Here is a 20,553-nt window from a genome sequence, read left to right on the forward strand (position 1 = left end):
GGGTAACTCTAGAAAGAGAGCACATTTATAAGAACAGCTTTACTGGGTCAGACCAAAGGTCCATCAAGACCAGTAGCTGTCCTCATGGTGGCCAATCCAGGCCATTAGTACCTGGCGAAAACCCAAAGAGTAGCAACATCCCAGCATTTCAAAGAATAGCAAGATTCCGGAACCCCAATGAGAGGAACATTCCAGAGCTGAGATTGTGATGTCATAATGCCTCAGTCCACAGAGCCAGTCTCATCACTGATGTTATAATGGCTTAATTATCCTTTACTTGGCTCACGTAAGAATATAAGAATAGCCATACTGGGTTGTCCATCAAGCCCAGTAGCCTGTTCTCACAGTTGCCAATCCATGCCCCTAGTACCTGGCCAAAACCCAAGGAGTAGCAATATTTCATGCTACTGATCCAGGGCAAGCAGTGGCTTCCCCCCATGTCTTTCTCAATAACCGACTATGGACTTTTCCTCCAGGAAATTGTCCAAACCCTTCTTAAAACCAGCTACGCTATCCGCTCTTACCACAGAGGGACCATTGCTGAATTTCTGAAGAGGAAGACATGACAAAGGGTGGAATGAGAGAGAGAAGCCGATACGGAGAATAAGGACACAGAGGTATAATGCCAGACAGGTTGGTGGGGAGGGGTGGGGGAGGACACAAAGAGATGATGCCAGACATATGAGGGGGATGGGGACACAAAAGGGGAGCACTTGATATGGTAAGAATAAAGACACACAGAAGAGGGAGGAAAGAAGTAGGGAAACAGGAGAACTACTAGACAGGAAGATGGATGCTGGACATGGAGACAAGAATAATAATAAGTTTATTAAAAAGGAAAGGCCAACTCCATTCTTGTTGGAGAAACTGTGCAATCAATTAGCATAATCACTGCAAAGTAATCACCACCCATTGATAAATAAATACCCAAACTTGCTAGTCTGTTGGAGAAGCCGGAAAACATTCCATATTGCACAACATTTTCCTACGGCATTTGAACAGGTGTATAATACAGTATTAAACAGTGCCTTCTGATAACCGGTGGATATGAAAATAATAAAGGCAGAGATGGTAAATACTTTTGAGAAAAAGTCCTGTGTTAGCTCTGATACTTTCTTTTCTTCAAGGTTTCAAGGTTTTATTAAAATTTGATTTAATCGCTTATCTAATTTCTAAGCAAGTTTACAATATATATAAAAAAAGAGCATGAACATAATAAAAATGCCATTAACAATACCATTAATACTTACAAAAAGAAAGCAATTACAAAGAAACATCAACTAATAATTGGCATATTAAAAAGGGATAAATGAGAAAGACAGACGGGAGACAAAAGGAAATAGGGTTAGAAATACAATTTGGATAGGAACGAAAGACAAATAAGGAAGAAAAAAAAACCCAAAATGAAAGGGCTCGTTGCTGCTTAATTCCTTAAGGGAGTTAAAAAGGATCATGTAAAATTTAAATCAAATGTTAAAAGCTTCTTTAAATAAATGACTCTTGAGTGGCCCATGACTTACTGATATAAAATAGATTACTGGACAAGCCAAACCAAATGAAGTACTCTTCAGATCAAATGAAAGATGAAAACTGAAGACTCATTGGAAAAAAGGTAACATAGTAACAAAGTAAATGGTGGCAGATAAAGACCTGAACAGTCCATCCAATCTGCCCATTGGTTATATCCATTAAAAATACATGATTAAATTAACTTGTTTCTTCTTTGATATTTCTGGGTCATAGGCTGTAAAGTCCACCTGGTATTGTCCTAGGTTCCAAATGCTGAAGTTGCCTTCTAATCAAGCCATTGTGACATCACTGCTGAGGTTGGCTCTTAGGCATTGGTGGAATGAGGCATTATGACATCACAATCTCAGCTCTGGAATGTTGCTACTCTTTGGGTTTCTGCCAGGTAACATAGTAAATGTCGGCAGATAAAGACCTGAATGGTCCATCCAGCCTGTCCATTAGGTATTCTCATTAAAAATACTTGATGAAATTAACTTGTCTCTTCTTTGATATTTCTGGGCCACAGACTAAAGTCCATCTGGTATTGTCCTAGGTTCCAACTGCTGAAGTTGTCGTCCAAGCTCACTCCAGCCTATCCAACCCATCCCGTTGTTTGCCGGATACCTACCGTAAAGTCTGGCCAGTAACATCCTCATGCTCCGAGTTAGTGGAGTTCCCATTGATGCCCACCCCAGTCCATCCTACACCAAATCACCATATATGAGACACAGACCGTGCAAGTCTGTCCCATACCGGCCTTAGCTCTTTAATTTAAATTCTTCATTTTCTAATTAGAGATCCTTTATGTTTATATGGCACTGTATATTGACAGTGGTATAAAGCTTTAGGATATCTAAAACACTCCCTCTAACCACTATCTAATAAAAGTGACACCAAGGGCTCCTTTTACTAAGCTGCACTACAATACCACGTGCACTAGACGCCAACGCCTCCATTGAGCTGGTGATAGTTTTTCCGCGTAGCGCGGGGGTTAGCGCGCGCTAAAAACGCTACCGCAGCTTAGTAAAAGGAGCCCCAAATCCTCATGAGTGAAATGAAAATTCTAATAATAATACTCTTCTTATTTACGTTTAAATAACATTTTATGTAGTGGTGGGGAAAAAAAATCTTCAGAACTGGAGCCAAAACACCATCCGGTATCTATCTGCGATTGCCCCTGATGTAAGCATTGGCAAAAACCACCAACCACCTTTTTTTTCTAAAGCATCTTAATTTAACTTGTATTATTCCTGTTTTTCTGACGGCCGATGGCTTGTTAACGGTGAAACTACACGGCAGATTGGAATTAGTGCAATAACACGGGAGACCGTATAATTAAAGCAATTGAAATCGTGAACGGGATTCTAAAGAAAGTGCAGGGTTTACGATAAGTTCAAGATAAGCACTAAAGGATTTTGTGAATTATCTATACCTTCAACAGTTTTTCTCGTATGTTGCGTGCAACTGAGCAAATCATAGAAATGAATGATCTACCATAAGTTTGGCCATTAACATCTTATGGCCAGTTATAATAATAACAACTTTATTTTTATATACCGCAATACCACACACAGTTCAAAGTGGTTTACAGAGGAAAAGACTGTATACAGACAGCGATATTACAGAAAACTTTCGATATTGCATTAGTATGTTAAGGTTAACATCCTATGTTCCAAAGGTAGATTACATATTTTAAAGAAAATGTTTTAATTGTCTGCAAAGATCAAAAACTTGTATTTTTCTTGATTCAAAACAAATTATTTATCTACCACTTATATTCTAAGTGGTTTCCATTCAGGTACTTTATCACATTTCCCTCTCTGTCCTCAAACTCTCTCTAGTGTATCTGGGACAATGAGGGGATTAAGTGACTTGCCCAGGGTCACAAGGAGCAGTGAAGGATTTGAACCCACAACCTCAAGGTAGCTCTAAGCAAGGCGCCACACACTCCCACTCCCATGGGTAAGTCAAGGATGGGTATGAAGAGAGATGGAAAGGGATAACAGGTCTAAAGAGTTAAGGCAGACGGTAGGCGCAAGAGAGAGAATGTTTCAAAGACTCTGAAGATTTTTTTTTTTTTTTTAACTTGCGCTTAGATTTCTCGGCTTCTCAGAAGGGTAGTTGGCCTTTCTGCGTTTCTCAAACTTTTCAGTTGTTCTCTCTCCCTCTCTCTAGTGTTGCATTAAGGGTAACTAAAATGATGGATAACAGATGTTCTTTGACAGACTGTGTCATTTATCACAGAGCAGTCTCAATCCTACCAGCGAGACCTTTGCCATATGTCATTGTCACTTACTGAACAACCCCAAATGCATTGCATTTTCTTTAAAAATGGCACCATTTGATTTCTCAGTTATAGCAATGAGTGTCACATAGGCTGAATTTTCCCTTTAAAAATTCACTTCTTATTGAATTAATGGGATAGCAAAGCAAAGGGGAAATCATTGAAGAATTATTATGGTACGATATATTTGAAAAGGAAGAACAAATGAGAAAACATTATTAGAATGTGAGGTTTTTACAGGGCGGTTGCTGCTTATCACTATTGGAAAAAGATACTTGGCTACATCGATGCAGGATAGCAGTTCTTATGGGCTTCCCCTTAGAGAAGGGCAAAATTTTCCCCATCCCCACAAACTCATTTTCCCATCCCAGCGAGTTATTTTCCTGTCCCTGCCCCATTTCTGCAAGCTCCGTCCTCATCTGCACAAGCCTCAAACACTTTCAAATCCTAAGTAGCAACGTTCTAGAGCTCAGGTTGTGATGTCATAATGCCTCATTCCACCAATGCCTAAGCTCCGTCCTCATCTGCACAAGCCTCAAACACTTTCAAATTCTAAGTAGCAACATCCTAGAGCTCAGATTGTGATGTCATAATGCCTCATTCCACCAATGCCTAAGCTCCGTCCTCATCTGCACAAGCCTCAAACACTTTCAAATCATGAGTAGCAACGTTCTAGAGCTCAGATTGTGATGTCATAATGCCTCATTCCACCAATGCCTAAGCTCCGTCCTCATCTGCACAAGCCTCAAACACTTTCAAATCCTGAGTAGCAACGTTCTAGAGCTCAGATTGTGATGTCATAATGCCTCATTCCACCAATGCCTAAGCTCCGTCCTCATCTGCACAAGCCTCAGACACTTTCAAATCCTGAGTAGCAACGTTCTAGAGCTCAGATTGTGATGTCATAATGCCTCATTCCACCAATGCCTAAGCTCCGTCCTCATCTGCACAAGCCTCAGACACTTTCAAATCATGAGTAGCAACGTTCTAGAGCTCAGATTGTGATGTCATAATGCCTCATTCCACCAGTGCCTAAGCTCCGTCCTCATCTGCACAAGCCTCAAACACTTTCAAATCATGAGTAGCAACGTTCTAGAGCTCAGATTGTGATGTCATAACGCCTCATTCCACCAATGCCTAAGCTCTGTCCTCATCTGCACGAGCCTCAAAAACTTTAAAATCATAAGTGTTCAAGGCTTGTGCGGTTAAAGCAGAGCTTACAGGGATAGCGACAAAACTCATGGGGACAGGACGGAGATATTGAGTTCCTGTGGGGACAGGGACAAATTTGTCCCTGTGTCATTCTCTGCTTCCACTGTACATATAGAAGGCAACTGTATAACAGCATGCTTCCATTTAGGTGGCCTAACAGTAAGGGTATTGAGTCTGTTCTAAAGAGACACTTAGGCACACGAGTGTCCATTTTGAATATTAGCTTCACCCAGCATCAGCATAAACATTTACATATTCTTTAGTTCCTAGCTTTCCTAAATTCTTTAAGACTGCTGATCTACAAATCTCCCTAATTCAAAAGACACAGGACATCTAAGTCTGACTTTGGATGTTTCCCGCAAAATGTCTAAAGTCGGAGGCGGAGAAATGGCCATTTTCAAAAACCTGCAACACCGCCAAGATGTCCAATTTTCTTTTTAAATCACCTACTTAAGACGTCTTACCAACCAGGATGTCCAACCCTTGGTTGCATTCTAGAAACGGTGCCATTGCGCGACTGACGCACGATCGGCGGCCTTTTTTAGGTGGCCACATGACAAGAGCGCCGTTGACAGGATCTAGCCCAGTGTGCCCAAAATGTCTTGAGCACAACCCAAGAGGAGGTATAGCCATGGGAGAGGCACAAGAGGGTCAGGGATGTTCCCAAAATGTTGATGCCGTTTTAGAATATCAGAGTTACGCATCCAACTTGCACGCATGTAATTTGTATTAGGTTTCAGCAGGTGTTAAGACCCACCTCCAAAGCTGGGCGTGAGAATCCGCATGCTACAAACGGCGCCAAGATTGGCAGCCGCCCACAAAAGCGGCGCTGATCATGTGTCGATCAAGGCCTACATTTCCGGCGCCTGTCTGGGATGAGAATCATGACTATGGAGGCACCTTCCGATGCCTAAGCGTACATCCGGAGTTAACCGTGCCTATTTTACCCTTAGGCGCTAGTAAGCGCCAATTCTGAAACCATTTGTGGAGGTGCCCTCTTTATTTTTTAATTGCTTTTAAATGACACAATCAATTATCGCATCGATTAAAGGCAATTAAACCAATTAAGTTAGCGGCTGTTGTAGAATCCGGCCCTAGGTGTTATTCTATACAGCAGTGTCCAGCAAACCTTTTTTTTGCTCCGGCACACTAATAGAGCAAATGTTTTTCTGTGGCACACCCACAACCCCGCCTACTCCGCACCGTCCCACTCCATCCTCAGCCTTGGCCCCCTCCACCCTCACCCCACACGAACCACATCTCATTTTCCCAAAGCATGTGCGGATGTTGATGCGATGATATCACACGCATACGCACAATGTCATCATGTTGACGTCCCGGCCCCAACTTCAGGGAAAATGAGATAAGGTTCATGGGCGGGGGACAGATAGGAGGAGAAGCGCCGACACCAGAAGCGGTGCTCATGCGTCCTTCAGTCTCTGGCGGCACACCTGGAATCTTGCCGCGGCACGCTTTATAGAAAATGCTTGAATACCCGATTGTAAAACCGCTTAGATAACCTTGATAGGCGGTATATAAAATCCTAATTAAACTTGAAACTTGATTATCTCTCTCGATGCAGATTTTTCCCGGTGCCTAATTTTGAGTCTCAAATCCAAAAAATCTGGTACCGTTTTCCTTTTTGAATCCAACACTAAGACGGCGGTTGCACTGCAAATTTAGTCATTAAATAAAGGGGTTTCAGTACGGGCTCAATTATCCCTACAAGAGACCAAAAGCCCGAAGCAGCTATTCATAGGTGAAGCCTAATTCTGAGTGCCACGTTCTGAATCTGACTCCAAATAGATACCTTTTTCCCCTCTTACAAATTTGCCCTCAAAGTCTGCATCTTAAAAGTGCGAATGTTTGTTGCATTTTGGAGGTGACTGGAAATTAGCCCCGTCTGAAATAGATTGTGGATCACCCCAGAATTTAAATTGGTTTTGAAACAGCAAAAGCAAGGGTTGGAGGATGTTATTTATTGCTCGACTGTGCCCATTGCTATGCAGCTTTCATACGCAGTGTTTCTGTTTCATAAAAATACAATATAGCTGCCACAGAACTGATGAAAAATTACTGGCAGAAAATTAGTCAATAAACTTTTATTATATCATTCCTTAATAGCATTATTAATATGTAAGAACTTAAAACTAATTTCTTACAAGGTAAAGATTTACTGACAAAGCACTGGAGCTCTATATCTTGTCAACTCCAAATTCTGTTTGCTTGAACCCTCGCGAATAGGCCTCTTCCTTCGGTGCTGTCGAGTCAGGACCGCGCTGACAGCTCAGCAGGCAAGTTTAATTGATTTTGATCTGCTGAAGTCGTCTCTGCTACAGCGCTTGGCTAGAGCTTACTTAGATGGCTATATTGCAATCAGGAAGATCTGAATCGAGTGTTTTTAATGCGAATCTCATAAGGAATAATGTTATAAAGGATTTTCTGAATATAAACCATACAGAGGGACTCAAAGGCCCTCTTTTACTAAGGTGCGCTAACCGATTACTGCACGCTAATCGATTTAGCCCACGCTAACACGTGCATATTAGTCTATGGGCGCGTTAGCGTTTAGCTCGTGCTAATCGGTCAGCGCTTCTTAGTACAAGAGGGAGAAATTTTTTTTTTTAAATCAATAAACTCTTACTAATTATCAGTGGCGTAGCAAGTGGGGAGGGGGGGAGGTGGTCCACCCCAGATGCTCTCGGTGGGGGCTCCAGCACCCATAAGAACTGCCATCTCCGGATCAGACCCTAGGTCCATCAAGTCCGGTGATCCGCTCACGCGGAGGCCCAGCCAGGTGTAACCTGGCGAAAACTTAGTCACCCGTATCCCTCTATGTGCCTTTCGAGAATATATGCAACTAACTTGCCCTTAAATTCTAGAACAGTGGTTTCCGCAGCAATCTCCACTGGGAGAGCGTTCCAGGCGTCCACCACTCGCTGTGTGAAGCAGAACTTCCTGGCGTTTGTCCTGGGCTTGTCCCCCCTCAGCTTCAGTCCATGACCTCTTGTCCTGGTCACATTTGACATCGTAAATAACTTTTTATCTTGCTCTATCTTGTCGATTCCTTTTATTATCTTAAAAGTCTCATTCAGATCCCCTCGCAGTCTCCTCTTCTCAAGAGAGAATAGTCCCAGTTTTCTAAGTCGTTCTTTGTAGTTCAAGTTCTCCATACCTTTCACCAGCTTCGTTGCTCGCCTCTGCACCCTCTCCAGCAGTTTTATATCCTCCTTTAGGTAGGGAAACCAGTGTTGGACACAGTATTCCAAGTGTGGTCTGACCATTGCTCTATAAAGCGGCATTATGACCCTCTCCGATCTACTCGTGACTCCCTTCTTTATCATGCCCAACATTCTATTTGCTTTCCATCCTCCTCTTCACTTCCCTCCTTCCCCGCCCCCCTCCCTACCGCGTGCTGCCTCCCTTCCCCCGTACCTTTTTAACATTCACGGCGTGAGCAGCAACCCCCGACCTGCTGCTTGCGCCAGAATTGGCTCTTCCGATGTCACTTCCTGGACCGGTGCGTAGGAAGTGATGTCGGAGCAAGAGACGATGCTGGCACGAGCAGCAGGTTGGGGACAGGGAAGGAGCAGATGGGGGTTTGGTGCAGAAAAGAGGGTAGGGAGCGGTGCCACCGCCCCGGGCGTCTCTCACCCTTGCTCAACCACTGTTAATTATTAACTAACAACTATGAGTGGGCCTTATATGAGGGTAAATCAAAAAGCAAAGGCAAAAACATTTACCAGCTTTATTAGAAGTAAATGTGAGCAATTGAACATAGGCCCTCTTTTACTAAGGTGCGCTAATCATTTTAGCGCATGTTTAGTGTGCGCTAACTGCTAAAGCGTCTATAGGATAACACCAAGGGGTCCTTTTATCAAGGTGCAGTAGGGGTTTAAAGCGCAGCAGCCATGAGGGCTATTGGGGTGGTGGACAAGTGGGTATAGTAGGTTTTGGGGGAGTTTTGGAGGGCTCACCATACATTATAAGGGGTTATGGTGAGATGTACTTCTGGTACTGTTTATATGAAGTTCACAGCAGTGCCTTCTAATATGCCTCAATGTTCTGTTGGCATGTCTATGTGGCCAGTCCTTTAGAGAGCAGGCCCCTCCCACGTCCAAATGGGCTTCATTTAGACATTTTCAACTTGGACATTATGGTGGTTGAAAATGGGGAATAAAGTTAGATGTCCTGAGGTTGGACATCTGGTTGGGCGTCCTGATGGCCAAGACATCCAACTGGATGATTTACAAAAAATGGATGTCCAGCGTTTTCGAAAATGGACCCTTCTGGAAGTCAAATTTTGGATGTTTTGTGGGAAACGTCCAAAGTCGGTCTTAGATGTCCTATCGAAAATACCTCTCTATGTATTAACCAGCTCAAAAATAACTGGATATTCCAAGACAAAGTCCAGGCAGGGCCCTGCTTTGGAATTCTGGGAATTACTCTATTGGTGTTGAGTAAAACGCTGAACACCACCAACTGAACAAGATCATGAAGGGCATAGAGAGAGTAGAGAGGGACAGATTCTTCAAACTTTCAAAAAATAAAAAGAACAAGAGGGCATTTGGAAAAGTTGAAAGGGGACAAATTCAAAACAAATGCTAGGAAGTTCTTCTTTACCCAACGTGTGGTGGACACCTGGAATGCGCTTCCAGAGGACGTAATAGGGCAGAGTACGTTACTGGGGTTTAAGAAAAGATTGGACAATTTCCTGCTGGAAAAGGGGATAGAAGGGTATAGATAGAGAATTACTGCACAGGACCTGGACCTGTTGGGCCGCTGCATGAGCAGACTGCTGGGCACGATGGACCTCAGGTCTGACCCAGCGGAGGCATTTCTTATGTTCTTACCCACTCTTAATCCTTCCCAAAATATACATAATGTAGGCATGCAATCTACAAAGTCAAAGTCAAAGTGGAGAAAGCTTCATCCAAGGCTAGACAAATCATGGGTTGTATCTGTAGAAGCTTCGTCAGCCATAAGCCCAAGGTCATAATGCCATTGTACAGATCCATGGTAGGACCCCATCTGGAATATTGTGTATAATTATGGAGGCCACATTACCAAAAAGATGTGCTGAGAGTTGAGTTGGTTCAGCGAATGGCCACCAGGATGGTCTCGAGACTCAAGGATCTATCATATGAGGAACGGCTGGGTAAGTTGCAGCTATACTCACTTGAGAAACGCAGAGAGAGGGGAAACATGATCGAGACGTTCAAATATGTCACGGGCCATATCGAGGTGGAAGAAGATATCTTTTTTCTTAAAGGGCCCACGGCAACAAGAGGGCATCCATTGAAAATCAGGGGTGGGGGGAAATTTCATGGTGACACCAGAAAATATTTCTTCACCGAAAGGGTGGTTGATCGCTGGAATAATCTTCCACTACAGGTAATTGAGGCCAGCAGCGTGCCAGATTTTAAGAAAAAATGGGATAGACATGTGGGATCTCTTCATGGAGGAAGTTAGGGGGTGGGTCATCAGAGTGGGCAGACTAGGTGGGCCATGGCCCTTTTCTGCCGTCATTTTCTATGTTTCTATATTGAAAAAATAAAAAGAACTTCAGCCATGCTTCTGAATATCAACCTTTTTTTTTTGTCTACTTAGAGTCTTGGTCAAAAACCATATTACAAGGAGTAATAGATTTTAATACTTTCAATGCACTAAATAACAGCGTGAAACTGAAAATGTCACTTGGAACTCCAGGGATGTTCAGCTTTGGTGCTTCTAGAATTATAAGCTAATTAATGAAATTTATGATATGCTATAATATACTAATTTATTGTACCAGATGATTACTTTCAGTCTTGTGCCATTTTCATCTTCGGATAATGTACATTATAATAACCTTAAATTCCTTCCTAACAACGATAATATGGGAATGATAGCAAGTATAATATATGGCCTCTTTTTTCTCTCTCATCACATATTTGACACTGTCCATGTAGGTAATTGTAGTACAAATACTGGCACTAATATTCAAATTTAGGGTCCCCTTTACAATGCCACAGTAGCGATTCCCATGAGGCAAATGCAACATAACCCATTCAATTCCTGTGGGCTAGGTCTCATTTGCCGCACTGGGACTCAGTCCACACCTTTGTATAAGGAGCCCTTAGATTTGCACTTAATTGACAAAGGGACCCTTTTACTGAGCTGCCTTGGCACTAATTCATGCTTAACGTGCTCAAAAGGACATGCACTCGAGCATCCTGCAGTAAGGTTAACATATTCATGTGCAACCTATACACAAATTTTTCCATGGAGGGAGTGTTTCGGGGAGTAGAGCGTGGATGTTTCTGTGCTTATCAGCATTATTGTGTGATGATTAGTACAGGATTAATGCATGGGCCCTTCCTGCCTACAAAATGGGTGTTGGTAAGTGTTTATACTCTAGTTTTTGTTAATGGCTACTTGCTAATGGCAACATTATTGCATGGCCATTAATTGAGATAATAGAAAGTCGGCCATTTTCTGGCTGCAGTCAACATTGCCTCAGCACAAGGGAAAAATTCACGTAAGGGTGTGTTAAAGGCAGCTTTTATCACAGCTTGGTAAAAAGACCCCAAAACTTCAATGAATCTTCAAAATAATTATATGCCTATAGGGTGTTATAAAATTAAAAAAATAACCAACAGTATGGTTCCTGAAAAATTTTGAGAACTGTGAATTCATGAGCAAAATAGATGTTAGGTTCCAGCCATGAATGTGGTTCCTAAAAATAACTGCGGAAAGTGAATAATGGATCCTATAGGGAAAACAGGATTAGGTTCCTGCATGGGACAGCACTTAAAAACCATATGGAACATTCAGAATGTTGCAAACATATTTTTTTTTATTGACAGAACTGCTTATCAAAGTAGCATGCTTCTTTCGTTTGGGAGTTGTTGCTTGCAACTCACTCCCTGGAACGTTTGGTGGCCATGTTCGGAAATGAAAGCGAAAGCAAAGAAGGCCGATTTTTAAATGCACAAGTCCACGAATGCACAAACACAGTGGTGCAAATGGCGAATAACAGTCACAATTCGTGCACCCATGGATACGCGAAGTCGTAAATATTGGACATGCATATAACGAGAACGTACTGTAAACTGTACCCACAAATTTGGCTTGCGCCAAAATTTGTACATGCAATTTTTTGTGGGTTTTTTAAAAATAGAATTCATGGATTAATGTCCAATTCTACTGTGTTTTCCAGCTAATCCAACTACTTCCCTTATCCCAACACTAAGGTTGCCATATTTTCCTTTTGGAAAATCTGGACTCCCTAGCCCCACCCCCAGGCCTGCTTAGTTATGCCCATCCCTACCCTAATACCGCCCCCAAGCCTACCCTAGCCCCACCCCACCCCACCCACTGCCTGCCTTCCTCCCTGCCCGACGCAGCTTTTCAAAACCCGGACAAAGTGTCGGGCTTTAAAAAGCCGTCTGGACACACACCCCCCCCCGGCCATGTCCACAAAAGGAAGAAATGTCTGGGGAAATCCAGACATCTAGTAACCCTAGCCAACACCAAGCAGATAAATATTTAAAAAAAAATTTCAGTCAGTTTGATGTTTTACACAATACCACATATAACATCAAGGAAATGCATCTTATCTAGCAAATGGAAGGAAGATGCTGTCAGGGAGTGATCACGGCAGAAATGTTTCTCTCAAAATCAATTTTCTTGGCAATGTTTCCTGCCCGTCCGCAGATATTGTTGTCCTGTTTCAAAAGGTACTGAAACCAATTAGCGATAGGCCCATGTGACATCTCCCCTTAATTTTCTCTCATCTGTTAGTTGCTTTGGCTTCAGAATGGGAATTTTATCTCCTGTCTGTCATCTTCTGCTTGAAAGAAACGGTTTCAAAAGATCTCACCCCCACCTATATTGATGGCTGTCTCATTGTATACTTTCTTTTGTTTGCTCAGGGCTCAAAGCCCCATTCCAAAGTTCGGTGCTTAAAAGCCGACGCTTATTTGTCAAATGTAGATACCGCATGGTAACTTTGAGTTTTAGCACTTATTGAAATTAATGTTGCCAGATAAATGGAAAGCAATTTTCTTTTCATGATTTGTTATAACTATTATTAGGATTATTTTAGATGAGATTTGGCCAGCGGTGGTTAGAGTTTGTTTTTTGTTTTTTTTTGGGGGGGGGGGTTTAATGCTGACCATTGGTGCCAACCAGCGCGCTGAAAGCTCTACACTGCTCCGACGGTCAGAGTTCCTATGAGCATCGGCACAATGCAGAGCATTCGGTGCGCTGGCCGATGCTAAGAAAAAACTTTTACGCAGTTTTGTAAAAAAAGGAGAGGGGGTTAATTAGGATGAATAACTGCTGAGACCTACCTAACATTCAAGTGGGCTCTCAGCCCCTACGAACCCCCTCCCACCCCCAGGACATCCTCTCTATCGATCTATCTCCCATCTCCTCGAAAGAACTCCCCCTTCCGATCCTTCTCAAATCTCCTCAAAACAACCCTTCTTCCAATCCCCCTCCCCTGGCATGGACAGACCCAACAACCCCCAATCATGATAGGCCTCCATGGACTGGGTTTAAAGTTGCGTTTCCAAAATATAAAATAATTAGCAATCTAAGCATATGAGAGGTAAAGCAAATACAAAGTAAAAATTTGCAGTAAACAAACATAACCTGTTAGAATAGAAGTTTTCTTAAAAAGAAGTCATTTCCCAAGGAGCTCTACATCAACTTTGATCCATGACGCTTTGCAGTGTTGAATCATTTTTAATTTAATGATACTGAGAAGAGAATAAAAAAAATCTATCCAACACCAAACTCGGTTGGCAGCTATTTGATATTATCATTTGACAGCATTTATTATTGCTGTTTATGGTTGTATAAATTAGGTCCTATAGCCATAATTAATAACCCTAAAACATAAAGCAATAAATAGTAGTATTCATAGGGCCTTTTTGGTACCTTGAGAACGTACACATGAAAAATCTAATTTCTTCTTGCTTTTGCTCATATGGATTGGTGTATACAGTATTTACAGTCACTGTATGCTACATATCATTTTTATATAAAATAAACATATCATACGTTTTGATATAAGACTAGAACCTGACTCTCTACGGCTCACAGATTAAAACTCCTCAGAAAGGATTCTGAATCATTTTTGAGCATTTTTATTGGATCTGAAATAATAATAATAATAAAAAAAAAATCTGATGCAACTATTTCAAAGTCTGGAGAAAAATAAATGCAACAATAGAAGCCAACTCCATTAAATTAGGGCTTTTTTGTTAGTAAACTGTTGGTTCCTGGGTACACGAGCTTCTCCCAAGAATGTTGTAAATAAGTCAATTCATTAAAGGAGGCCTGGCGCTTGCAATTATACCATCCTGCTATAGTGCCTGTTCCAAAGACATTTCATCAGATTTATCTCCAAAATATTGAACGCGCTCTTAAAAGAAGAAACAAGAGTGTTTCATTCCCGTGAACTGTATTGTAAAAAGATATCATTTAATCATGCAAATCAGTTCTTTATTGTGTAATTTCCAGAGAGGTGAGAATATAGACTTTATAATTTCACACATACAGTATATAGTATACCTAAATTGAGGGATGACAGCCTGATCAATGGGAATAAGTGTGCTCTAACTGGTAATTGTCTTTTTAGCAACAAAGAGGCCCCTTTACCAAAATGCATTACCTTATGTAACTGTTGGGATTTGCCCAGCAAGTCCTCTGTGGTTCCCAGGCAGGAATGTTTATTAGTGTCTGCTAACTGTTACATTACATTACATTAGTGGCTTCTATTCCGCCTTTACCTTGCGGTTCAAGGCGGATTACATAAGAATTGTTATGATCTTAATACATAAGTTTATATAGGAACATTTTTTAATCTAATCCTTAGGTTTGTACACCGCATCATTTCCACGTTTGTAGAGCTCGGCGCGGTTTACAGTAGAAGAAATAGGAAGGAACTACAACAGAGGGTTAGAGGTAGAAGTGTGAAGAAAATTTAGAGGACTTGGGATGCCAAGATATAAGAGTTTCCTTGATTCCTAATTTGGAGGGAGACTTACATTTTTGAGAAAAGCCAGGTTTTCAGTTGCTTGCGGAAAACTTGGAGAGCGCTCAAGTTCCGAAGAGGGGAGGTAAGATTGTTCCAGAGCTCAGTGATTTTGAAGTGGAGGGAGGTCCCTAGCTTTCCTTTGTGGGAAATGCCTTTTAGTGAGGGGAAGGATAGTTTTAATTTGTGGGAGGATCTGGTGGTATTAGGGTTTGAGGGTTTGCTAAGGAGAAGATTGGTAAAGTCGGTGGTGTTTGGAACTTTGTTGGTAGAGTTTTATTGGTTTTATGTGTTTTTTGAAGAGTAAGGTTTTTGTTTCTTTTTTGAAAGTTTTGTAGTCTGTGGTTGAAGTCAGCAGATTGGTGAGTTACATAGAAACAGACGGCAGATAAGGGCCACAGCCCATCAAGTCTGCCCACCCCAATAACCCTCCCCACGTGACGATCCCATTTTGTCTTAAAATCAGGCACGCTGCTGGCCTCGACTACCTGCAGTGGAAGATTATTCCAGCGATCAATCATCCTTTCGGTGAAGAAGTATTTCCTGGTGTCACCGTGTAGTTTCCCGCCCCTGATTTTCCACGGATGCCCTCTTGTTGCCTTGGGGCCTTTGAAAAAGAAGATATCCTCTTCCACCTCAATACGGCCCGTCAGATATTTGAACGTCTTGATCATGTCTCCCCTCTCTCTGCGTTCCTCGAGTGAGTATAGCTGCAATTTTTTCAGCCGTTCCTCATACGGGAGATCCTTGAGTCCCGAGACCATCCGGGTGGCCATTCGTTGGACCGACTCAAGTCTCAGCACATCTTTGCGGTAATGCGGCCTCCAGAATTGTACACAGTATTCCAGATAGGGTCTCACCATGGATCTATACAATGGCAGAATAACTTCGGGCTTACAGTCCAGTTTTGCTGCTCTGGTGGCCAGAAGGTTGTCATATATATTTTTCGTTTGACCTTTTTGGTTGGCGGGTGTGCGAAGATTGTGTGGGTTCTCCTGTGTCTGAATGAAGTGGAATAAGTTAGTCGATTGTTCCAGTAGGAAGGGTTGTTTCTGTTTATGGCTTTGAAAAGTAGGCAAAGGAATTTGAAGTGTATTCTGTTGTTAGTGCAGACACTCTTGGTACGCCCTATCAAGGAGGAACCAAATGAACCTGTGCTAACTGTAAGTTGAATGTGCTTTTCTTGACTTGTTATATGTTCTTATACCTGTGTATTGCACTGTTAATATTTAAAAATTAATAAAGATTTATTTTTTAAAAAAAAATAAAGTTTTAGTCAAGAAAGACTAAAGGAACTCTCCTCTTCCTATCACGATTCTCCCCTTCCCCTCCTCTCCTATTTTTTTTTTTTATCTCGATGTAATTATGTACCCCTTATCCCACTTTCCCTCTGTATCATGTTAGTCTCATTTTGTCTGTGCAATCTCCCCTTTTTTAAAGATACAACTGTTTTTAATTTTTTTAAAAAAATATTTACTAATTGCATTGTAAACCATTTAGATATTCCGGATATGACGTAACTAATAACCAAGAAACTTGCTCAAATACCACTGTTATGGAAAATGTTTTCTCTCTCTCCCTTTCCCACGTGGATTTTTAACAAGCCTCTGTCTACATTCAGCAATAGGCATCGTCAAGTACTGTCCTTGTGTTGATTTTTTTAACGTATTCCTAAGTGCAGAGGAGAAAGGTGAGTCAGGAATCTGGAACTCTGGCATCTCTCGGAAAACATGTTGTCAGTGCATTTGACAAAGTGGTCCTTCTTTCCAACCCGCCTCACACTCTTTTCTATATAAGCCATAACCACTTACTGATCTCAAAAGAGGTTTTATGGCTGCATAGAATTTGGGTCTCAGAGGTGAGAACTCAATTTTGCAAATGTCAGATTTCATGGCTTGCATTTACTGACTAGAGCCACCAAGCCTTTGTTTTACTTATTTCATTTGATTTAAGGGCTCCATCCAAAGGCTGATGTACTCTTATCTCAATGATGTGTGGACCACAGCGAGCTGAATTGTCTGAAAAAAAAATAAAATAAAAATCACTCTCTGGAGGTCTCAATCCATTATTTCCATGAAATTCAGCCAATATGATTGAGAATGGTCTGCTGATGTTGTCTAAAAATGATGGCACACTCCATTTCGCCCAGCGCATCGGTCTGGAGAATGAGTCTGGCATCAGCATTCTTCGGTTTAAGACAGTTACCTTGGGACGTTCCTGGCAACATTTCTCCAGCTCCTTCTTTTGCAACGGAGATGCCAAGGGGAACAATAAAACGAAGGATATTCTTAATTCATACAACAAAAGAAAAATCCAACAGGAACAAACAAGAAAAAAACTGCAGACAATATGTACAATATACAGGCTGTGTTTATTATTTCAAATATTAAATGCGATCAATAATACCACCTTTTACAAACCAAGGGACCCGACGCTTGGGTCCTAATAAATATAAATAAGAGAACCTAAGAATATACAATTTATTTATTTTTATTAGGACTGGTCTCTGAAGTTAAAAGGGGAAAGATTCCGTACGAACGTAAGGAAGTTCTTCTTCACCCAAAGAGTGGTGGAGAACTGGAATGCTCTCCCGGAGTCTGTTATAAGGGAAAACACGCTCCAGGGAATTCAAGACAAGGTTGGACAAGTTCTTGCTGAACCAGAATGAACGCAGGTAGGGTGGGTCTCAGTTAGGGCACAGGTCTTCGACCTGGGGGCCGCCGCGTGAGCGGACTGCTGGGCGCGATGGACCGATGGTCTGATCCAGCAGCGGCAATTCTTATGTTATGTTCTTAGGACCCCTGAAGAAGGCGTTTACCGAAACACGGACTGTGCCGGGTCCCTTGATTTGTAAAAGGTGGTATTGTGGACCGCATTTAATATTTGAAATAATAAACACAGCCTGCATTTTGTGCATTATTATCTGCAGTTTTTCCTTGTTTCTTATTCTTAATTCATGCCAGCCTGATAGGTTGGTAGGTCGGATAGTATTCTTCAAATATGACAAAGACTGGGGATCTGGTTCTCTGCAAAGGTGTAACACAGAAGTCTCTGGTGACTCATTCCTTCTAATCATAATCTACAGAAAGCTTATAGTTAAAAGGTCACACATATCCCCTAGTCATCTACTAGGGAGTTTAATTAAGAGCTGTAAAATACTCCATTTCCTTCCACTTTAAACTCTCCGTGTAGACAATGATAGCAGTAAAGGTTTCAGATAATGCTCCTGATGGGATTAAATCACAGAATAACCAAGCTCACATGTGGAGAATGTCATCCGACAGCACCAAAGCAGAGCATTTTGCAACCTTTTAACACAGTCATTGTCATTAAAAAAAAAAAATAATAATTTACAAAAATCCGTATACTGCTCATCAATTACAGCTCTTGGTGATATAGATACAATATAAGAACATATGAAGAGCCTTACTGGGTCAGACCAATGGGCCATCAATCCCAGTAGCCCGTTCTCACGGTGGCCAACCCATGTCACTAGTACCTGGCCAAAACCCAAGGTGTAGCAATATTCCAAGCAGTGGCCGCTTCCCCATGGTCTTTCTCAATAACGAACTATGGACTTTTCCTCCAGGAAATTGTCCAAACCTTTCTTAAAACCAGCTACGCTATCCGCTCTTACCGCAACCTCTGGCAACGCGTTCCAGAGCTTAACTATTCTCCAAGCGGAAAAAAATTTCCTTATATTGGTTGTAAAAGTATTCTATGTTTCTATGTTTCTATAATCCTCCCCCCATCCCTGGATGTGCATTTTATCTAACAACAAAATCATAACTATAATAATTCTACAAAAGATGACAATGGGCCCCAGATTAATTTAAAGTTTTTTGTATAAGGTAGATATCTCTAGATCTAATATATATTTTTTTTTTTAAATTTCTTACTCACAACATCTTACAATTCTGTGCGAGTCACAAAAAGAGCATTCATAATTAAAACATAAATCACAATTACACAATCATAAAACAGACAAAAGGACAACATAACAGCTGCAGCTTCTGAAATCAATGGTACTAAACGACATTAAACTGAATAGCATCGTTCAAACAGTCCTGTTTTAAGTCATTTCTGACGCTTAATAAAGATTGAGCATTCTTTGCTTCAAGTGGCAAGGTGTTCCACAATAACATGCCCTGAACTGCAAGCAATGGCACCCTAGTCCGACAGATCTTCAAAACGTTTTTGCACTTTTAATTTCTTTTTAAACCCTTTTTATTAAATATCTCAAAAGCAAATTGCATCACTACCTGCAGGATGAGCCGGCTTGCCTGACTGACTAGTCACATGATATTCCACGACACACCCTCTTACCACTTCTCGAAGGAAGGAAAGGTGACTAGTGGAGTCCCTCAGGGTTCGGTGCTGGGGCCGATCCTGTTCAATATGTTTGTGAGTGACATTGCTGAAGGGTTAGAAGGAGAAGTGTGCCTTTTTGCAGATGATACCAAGATTTGTAACAGAGTAGACACCGAAGAGGGAGTGGAGAATATGAAAAAGGATCTGCAAAAGTTAGAGGAATGGTCTAATGCCTGGCAACTAAAATTCAATGCAAAGAAATGCAGAGTAATGCATTTGGGGATTAATAATAGGAAGGAACCATATATGCTGGGAGGAGAGAAGCTGATATGCACAGACGGGGAGAGGGACCTTGGGGTGATAGTGTCCGAAGATCTAAAGGTGAAAAAACAGTGTGACAAGGCAGTGGCTGCTGCCAGAAGGATTCTGGGCTGTATAAAGAGAGGCGTAGTCAGTAGAAGGAAGAAGGTGTTGATGCCCCTGTACAGGTCATTGGTGAGGCCCCACTTGGAGTATTGTGTTCAGTTTTGGAGACCGTATCTGGCGAAAGACGTAAGAAGACTTGAGGTGGTCCAGAGGAGGGCGACGAAAATGATAGGAGGCTTGCGCCAGAAGACGTATGAGGAGAGACTGGAAGCCCTGAATATGTATACCCTAGAGGAAAGGAGAGACAGGGGAGATATGATTCAGATGTTCAAATACTTAAAGGGTATTAACGTAGAACAAAATCTTTTCCAGAGAAAGGAAAATGGTAAAACCAGAGGACATAATTTGAGGTTGAGGGGTGGTAGATTCAGGGGCAATGTTAGGAAATTCTACTTTACGGAGAGGGTGGTGGATGCCTGGAATGCGCTCCCGAGAGAGGTGGTAGAGAGGAAAACGGTGACTGAGTTCAAAGAAGCGTGGGATGAACACAGAAGATTTAGAATCAGAAAATAATATTAAATATTGAACTAGGCCAGTTACTGGGCAGACTTGCACGGTCTGTGTCTGTGTATGGCCGTTTGGTGGAGGATGGGCAGGGGAGGGCTTCAATGGCTGGGAGGGTGTAGATGGGCTGGAGTAAGTCTTAACAGAGATTTCGGCAGTTGGAACCCAAGCATAGTACCAGGTAAAGCTTTGGATTCTTGCCCAGAAATAGCTAAGAAGAAAAAAAAAAAAAAAATTTTAATTGAATCAGGTTGGGCAGACTGGATGGACCATTCGGGTC

General features: G+C 41.8%; 1 protein-coding gene across 2 annotated transcripts in view; it reads right to left on the bottom strand.

Annotated features, from left to right (window-relative positions):
* AGBL1 (ATP/GTP binding protein like 1) overlaps positions 1–20,553 on the bottom strand; it is a 366,565-nt gene that overhangs the window by 180,812 nt on the left and 165,200 nt on the right. The gene's annotated exons all lie outside the window — the stretch shown is intronic.

The sequence above is a fragment of the Geotrypetes seraphini genome, chromosome 14, assembly GCF_902459505.1.
Source record: "Geotrypetes seraphini chromosome 14, aGeoSer1.1, whole genome shotgun sequence".
In the NCBI taxonomy this organism is placed as follows: domain Eukaryota; kingdom Metazoa; phylum Chordata; class Amphibia; order Gymnophiona; family Dermophiidae; genus Geotrypetes; species Geotrypetes seraphini.